A 6,248-nucleotide genomic window follows, 5' to 3' on the forward strand; every position below is an offset into this window, starting at 1 on the left:
ATGTGTCACACGGCTAAGACACACACCCATGTCTTTGCTCGCGTGCCCAATTCTGACAATTCTATTTCTCAATTTTTAAGATGCAAGGGATACACGGCCAAACCACATGCCCATGTTTCAGGTCTTAGCCTTATTTGTCACCCAAATTAGCTATTAACCTACAATAACATTTATACACATTAACTAACCAATCCAAGACATTATAATCAAGCCTAATACTAGTATTATATAAGATATATTAACATGTATATTCAAATTATTAAGCTTGCCAAATTTTCATTTATGTTTTTAGGTAAATTTGTATCATATATACTAATTCAAATTCATTTACCACTTGATTCATATATCATCTATTACTTAACCATTTCAAAACACATCAAACATGTTATGGCTTTATAATTATATACCAAAACATATCATTCTAGCCATTCCAATGGCAAGATTACAACAACCATTTACATGCCAACATTGGTAAAGTTAGCCTCTACATGCCATTATACTAAAATAAGTTTAGAATTGTAACACCCCTAACCCGCATCTGTCGCTGGACTAGGGCTAAAGGCATTATCGGATAAAATAGAACATTTAACATTCATTTTATAAACATCATAGCATCATAGATCAAACATCAATATAGAGTCCCTTATATAGGTCATCGAGACCTTAAACATGCATTAGAAAAGGGTCGGGACTAAATCGAGCTCATACAAATTTTTTTAAAAACTTAAACATTTCTCAAAGTTATACAGGTCACACGCCCGTGTGAACAGGCCGTGTGCCTTACACAGCATTAGACATGCCCGTGTGTCTAGGCCATGTCAAAACAGGGCATAAATACTGACTTGCTCGCACAGCCATAAGACATGCCCGTGTGTCTTGGCCATGGTCGACACTAACTTAGGTCACACGGCTAGCCACACGCCTGTGTGCCTTGACCGTGCTCAAGCCTGACTTATAATTGTAGGGTACCCTAGGGGACACACGGCCGTGCAACATAGCCGTGTGTCACACACGGTTGAGACACACGCCTGTGTCTCTACCCATGTGGACAAAAATAGGCCATTTAAATAGCCAACTTGCCACATCAATTTGGGTCAACCTACAAGCATACTTCAAGCACCAAATGGACCAAAATATCAGTCGAATCATGACCAAAACATACACAATTTATATTGTTTATTCGTCAACCAATTTCATACTCATATTCTATTCTAAACAATACCAATTTCATAAGCCAATTCCTATCAAAACATATATTTCATATCACATTTTATACCATTTCAAGACATAGCAATATCTTACAAATTCAAACATGTAATATATATCATTTAATTCTCATCATGACATACCAAACTGTTCATCTACACTAGATCATATTCACGAATCAAAATATACCATTTTTCATCACATAATTCATACCAAAATCAAAGTATGATCTCAACCGTAACCAAGCTATATCACATGGAAAGTTTTATACATCACAAACATATTTTATCATCTCTAGCCTATACATGCCACATAACCAAAACTGAAAGCTTTAAATTACTGAAGCAATAACCGGATAGTGTGATGACATCTTCAACGACTTCCAACCCGAGCAAGTATTTGAAACTCATACAGACACGAATGAACCGAAATGACTATTTGATTACTTTCAACTTTCCCCGATCCAAATCTGATTTTCTCATTTCTTGATCTTAATCAAAGGAAACAATAGCTGAACCTTAAGCTTGTATTTTTTTGCTTTTTTTTGTTCTTCCATTTCGGCAAGAAGATTATAAAAATGGCTTTATTTTCATGCCATTTGTTTTATTAATTAAACATTAATAATATATTTGCCTAACCATCCATTAAAATATTTATAATTACCAAAATGCCAAACCAAAAATTCAACTAAACTTTTAATGGTCAAATTACAACATAAAAACCTTCCCTTTACTAAGCCATAACAATTTAGCACTTCTAATAAATAACTAGTCACTTTTACATTTTAAGCGATTAGGTCTTTTTTTCAAATTAACCACTTAAACGATTTAAATTATCACACCAAAATTTCACACATATAAATTCACATATCATAAGCACGGAAAATAATAATAAAATATTTTTCTAACTCGGATTTGTGGTCCCAAAACCACTATTCCGACTAGGGCTAAACCGGGTTGTTACAACAATTTATAACAAAATGAACTGGTGGATAGTGTGATGATGCTCTGACCAATCTCCAACCTTTGGGAGCTTTCGAGCACTATAAATCAGAGAGAAGAAAACCTAGTAAGCATTTAATGCTTAGTAATTTCGTATAACAGAAAATAAACTTACCAAACATATTCATTTAAATAAGCATAATAATAACATGCTTTCCAACAAATTAGCAAATTTGCCTCTTCACATACACTTAAATAAGCATGTTAGTTACATAATTCACATATACATCAAAGTAAGCATGGATGAGCTCATCATACTACACTCTTTTAGGTATTTCAAAAGTATTCGGGAATAACTATTTTAATCTCATAATTTCTTATGTTAGAAGTTTTGTCTGTTGAATTATTGAAATATTGATGGATACTCAGGAAGTACACACAAGGTGTACAAAACTATAAACCGTCAGTTCATAATCAAGGGTACCCATTAGGGAACTTAATCAAGGAGCACAGTCTTGAGCCATATATTAGGATGCTCAAATGAGCCATGCAATAGGACACTTATTCAAGCTAAATAGGAAACTCATAAGAGTTTTAATCAGGGAGCTCATGGAGCTTATCAGGTAACTCCGAAGAGTTATTATCAGGGAGTACTAGATAAGGTAACAGAGAGCGCAAGCGAGCCATGTCAGGAAGCCCATAAGAGCTTATATCAAGACGCTCATGTAGAGTTGCGTTTGTGTCCGCATTATATGTTGGATCACAACCGATCGAATTATGTAACAGGACGCTCACAAAGAGGTGCGGCAGTGTGCAACACATGCTAAATCACTACCGATTAGGATGCTCACAGGAATTATATAACAGGATGCTCGAGAGGGATTTTAACAGGATGCTCATTCGAGCTATATTCTGTTCGTAACATATGCAGGACCACATGTAATATGGGAGATCACATATAGCCATCGAATTTCATTATTCAAATCAAACTTAACATTTTCCAGACTTGATTGAATATGTGATTTTTTCATTTATTTACAACATTTATAGAATTCAAACAATCACATACCACATTCATTTTAAGCATGAAAATAAACACAATTTGGTTACAAGAACTTACCTCGACACTTGTTTGTGTATAAAAAAACCTACTAATTCGAAACTTTTTTTCCCCAATCTAGCTTCGAATTTGAGTTGTCCGAATCTATATAAATGAATTTAATCATCAATTTATCACATTTCATATTCAATTGGATTCAATTTTCATCTTAAACAAAATTACAATTTTGCCCCTATACTATTCATAAATGACAATTTCATCCTTAGGTTCAGAAAATGAAATTTATAAAATTAAATCCTTATTCCAAGTCTAACTGATTTTTACATGTCTTAATAACAGCCCATGAGTTTCTTAAAAATTATAATTTTTCCTTGGATTTTAAATTTTTTTTCAATTTAGCCCCTAAATCACAATTTAATGAAAATTCTCTTTGTAAAAGTTGTTTATCTATCAATAACCTTTCATTTTCTACCATAAATTTCAAATTTTTAGCAGATTCATCCATGGAAAAATTTCTATACTTTGATATCTAATAAACCGTAATTTATACATATTTTTATCCCATGCTTAACGCATTTACGGATGATTTCTCCTTAGATTAGGTGAATTCGATGCTCCTAATCCTTTAATTTCATGTTTTATACTTAGGTGAGCATAGGAGAGTAAAAAGAGCGAGAAACGGGCCGAAAATGGAGAAAATGGAGCCACATTAGAAAACAACACGGCCTGGACTTCCTCACACGGGCGTGTCCTACGGCCGTGTCCCTTTGGCAGGATCAAAGAACAACTTACACGGGTAGACTACACGCCCGTGCCTATTCAACAGCCTTGACCATGGCCTTAAGTAATCGAACACGGGCGTGTCCCTGCCGAGTCCAAGTTTAGTCCGATTCGGAAAAGGCCAATTTTGAGGGCTCTTAGGCATTCCAAAGCCTATTTAAACACTTGAGGAGGCACTTAGGAAGGGGAGGAGAGTAGGAAGCAAGTAATTACTCAAAGAAAGCCGATTGATCCATCTCAAGAGCCAGATTCATCATCAAGACTGGAGATCTCCCTTCAAGTTCCATCAGGAGTTTTGGGTTTTCTTATGTTTTCCTATCTTTATGCTTTTGAGATGTTTTCTTTAATAAATATGAACTAAACCCCCTAAATACCTAAGGGGAATGAAACTTAAGACAAATCTTGTTATTATTATCTGAATTGTTCTTAATTATGTATTCTTAATTCTTGTTTTAATATTCCACTCTTATTCAGAGGAGGAATAGACCCTGTCTAAGAGTAAAATTGTCATAATTAAGAAGAGTTAATTGTGCTACTAGAGATAGGGTGACAAGATTTTGCTGGATTAGGGTGAAACCTAATAAGGGAATCCATAGATCGAGTTAATGCAATTCTAGGGTGTTAATTAGAAAGAGATTTTAATTATTCAACCTAGGGTTAGACGTTTTTAGTCTCAAGAGAGATAATAATATAACTTAGGGATTTCTACAGATCAAGTCAAATGAATAAATCGTCTGATTCAGAGTCAAATAAAAAGTGAAGTCTAGGTGGATTTTTCCTTAAGTATTGTCTCAATCAATCGAATTTTCCCAAAAGTATTTTCCTGAGTTTTCTTTCTACGCATTATTAGTTAGTAATTAGTTTAGATAACCAAACCTCTTAAATTTTAGGCTAGATAATAAAAAAGGAAGTAAATACTAGTACTCGTAGTTCCTTTAAGTTCGACAACCTGGTCTTGTTGAACTATACTACTGTTCGATAGGTACACTTGCCTTAATTGTGATATTAAGTTAGTCTCAAGAATGTTTCGTTTATAAATCTTTAAAACCTGTTACGAATATCACGCATCAAGTTTTTGGCGTCGTTGCCGGGGAACTAGGATATTAGGAAAACTCGATTTTATTACTTTAGCCATTTACTTTATTTGCAATTTAAATTTTTATTTTTTATTTTCTTTTCTAATTCTTCATTTATTTCCTTCTGACAGGTTTTTCTAGTTTATGACCGGAAGAAACCCGTCAGGACCATTACTTTTTGACAGTGAGATCGATCACACAATTTGCAGAAACCGAAGAGAAATAAGGCGAAGCTTACGATACACAGAGGAAGAGCAAGAGGACGATACTTCAACCATAACTAAGGAGATGGCTGAAAACTAAGAAAATCCGCTACCTCTTGCAATTGCTATAAATTAGAATCCTGCTCCACGCACTATGTATGATTATGCTAAACCTTCTTTAAGAGGAACTGAATCAAGCATAGTTAGACCTGCTTTAGCCGCAAATACTTTTGAACTGAAACCTAACACAATTCAAATGATAAAACAGTTTGTTTAGTTTGATGGTTTGCAGGACGAGGATCCCAACGCTCACTTGCAAACTTTTTGGGACTATGTGATACATTTAAAATAAATGGCATTTCTGATGATGCCATTCACCTTCAGTTATTCCCTTTTTCATTGAGAAACAAAGCTAAACAATGGTTGAACTCATTACCACGAAGGTCAATCACTACTTGGGAACAAATGACTGAAAAGTTTTTATTAAAATATTTTCCACCAGCTAAAACGGCTAAATTACGTAATGATATCTCTTCCTTTGTGCAGATGGATTTAGAAACACTCTACGATGCATAGGAGATATACAAGGACCTCTTGAGAAGATGCCCTCACCATGGGTTACTACTTTGGCTACAGGTTCAAACGTTTCATAATGGCTTGAATCCTTCGACTCGGCAGATGATTGATGCAGCCGCTGCAGGAACTATCAATAATAAGACACCTAAGGCGGCTTAAGAATTTATTGAAGAGATATCACTGAATAACTATTAGTGGCAAGTTATGAGAACAAAGCTGAAGAAAGCAGCCGGTGTTTTCAACCTCGACGCGGTTACTATGCTATCTAACCAAGTAGAACTCTTAAATAAAAAGATTGATGGTTTGTGTGGTTCTACTCAGGTACATCCAGTGATGAGGTGCGTTTCGAATGGAGGAGGAGCATGCACAAAATATCAACCCTTCAACCCTAGCATCAAGGAGGAAC

At 34.9% G+C, this 6,248-nt stretch overlaps 1 non-coding gene across 1 annotated transcript; it reads right to left on the minus strand.

Annotated features, from left to right (window-relative positions):
• Positions 1-5,779: 5,779 nt before the first annotated feature.
• LOC128285099 (small nucleolar RNA R71) lies at positions 5,780-5,886 on the minus strand. Its single transcript, XR_008275513.1, has one exon. It is a non-coding gene; the product is annotated as a small nucleolar RNA R71 (small nucleolar RNA).
• Positions 5,887-6,248: the final 362 nt, after the last annotated feature.

Source organism: Gossypium arboreum, chromosome 11 (genome assembly GCF_025698485.1).
Source record: "Gossypium arboreum isolate Shixiya-1 chromosome 11, ASM2569848v2, whole genome shotgun sequence".
Taxonomy (NCBI): domain Eukaryota; kingdom Viridiplantae; phylum Streptophyta; class Magnoliopsida; order Malvales; family Malvaceae; genus Gossypium; species Gossypium arboreum.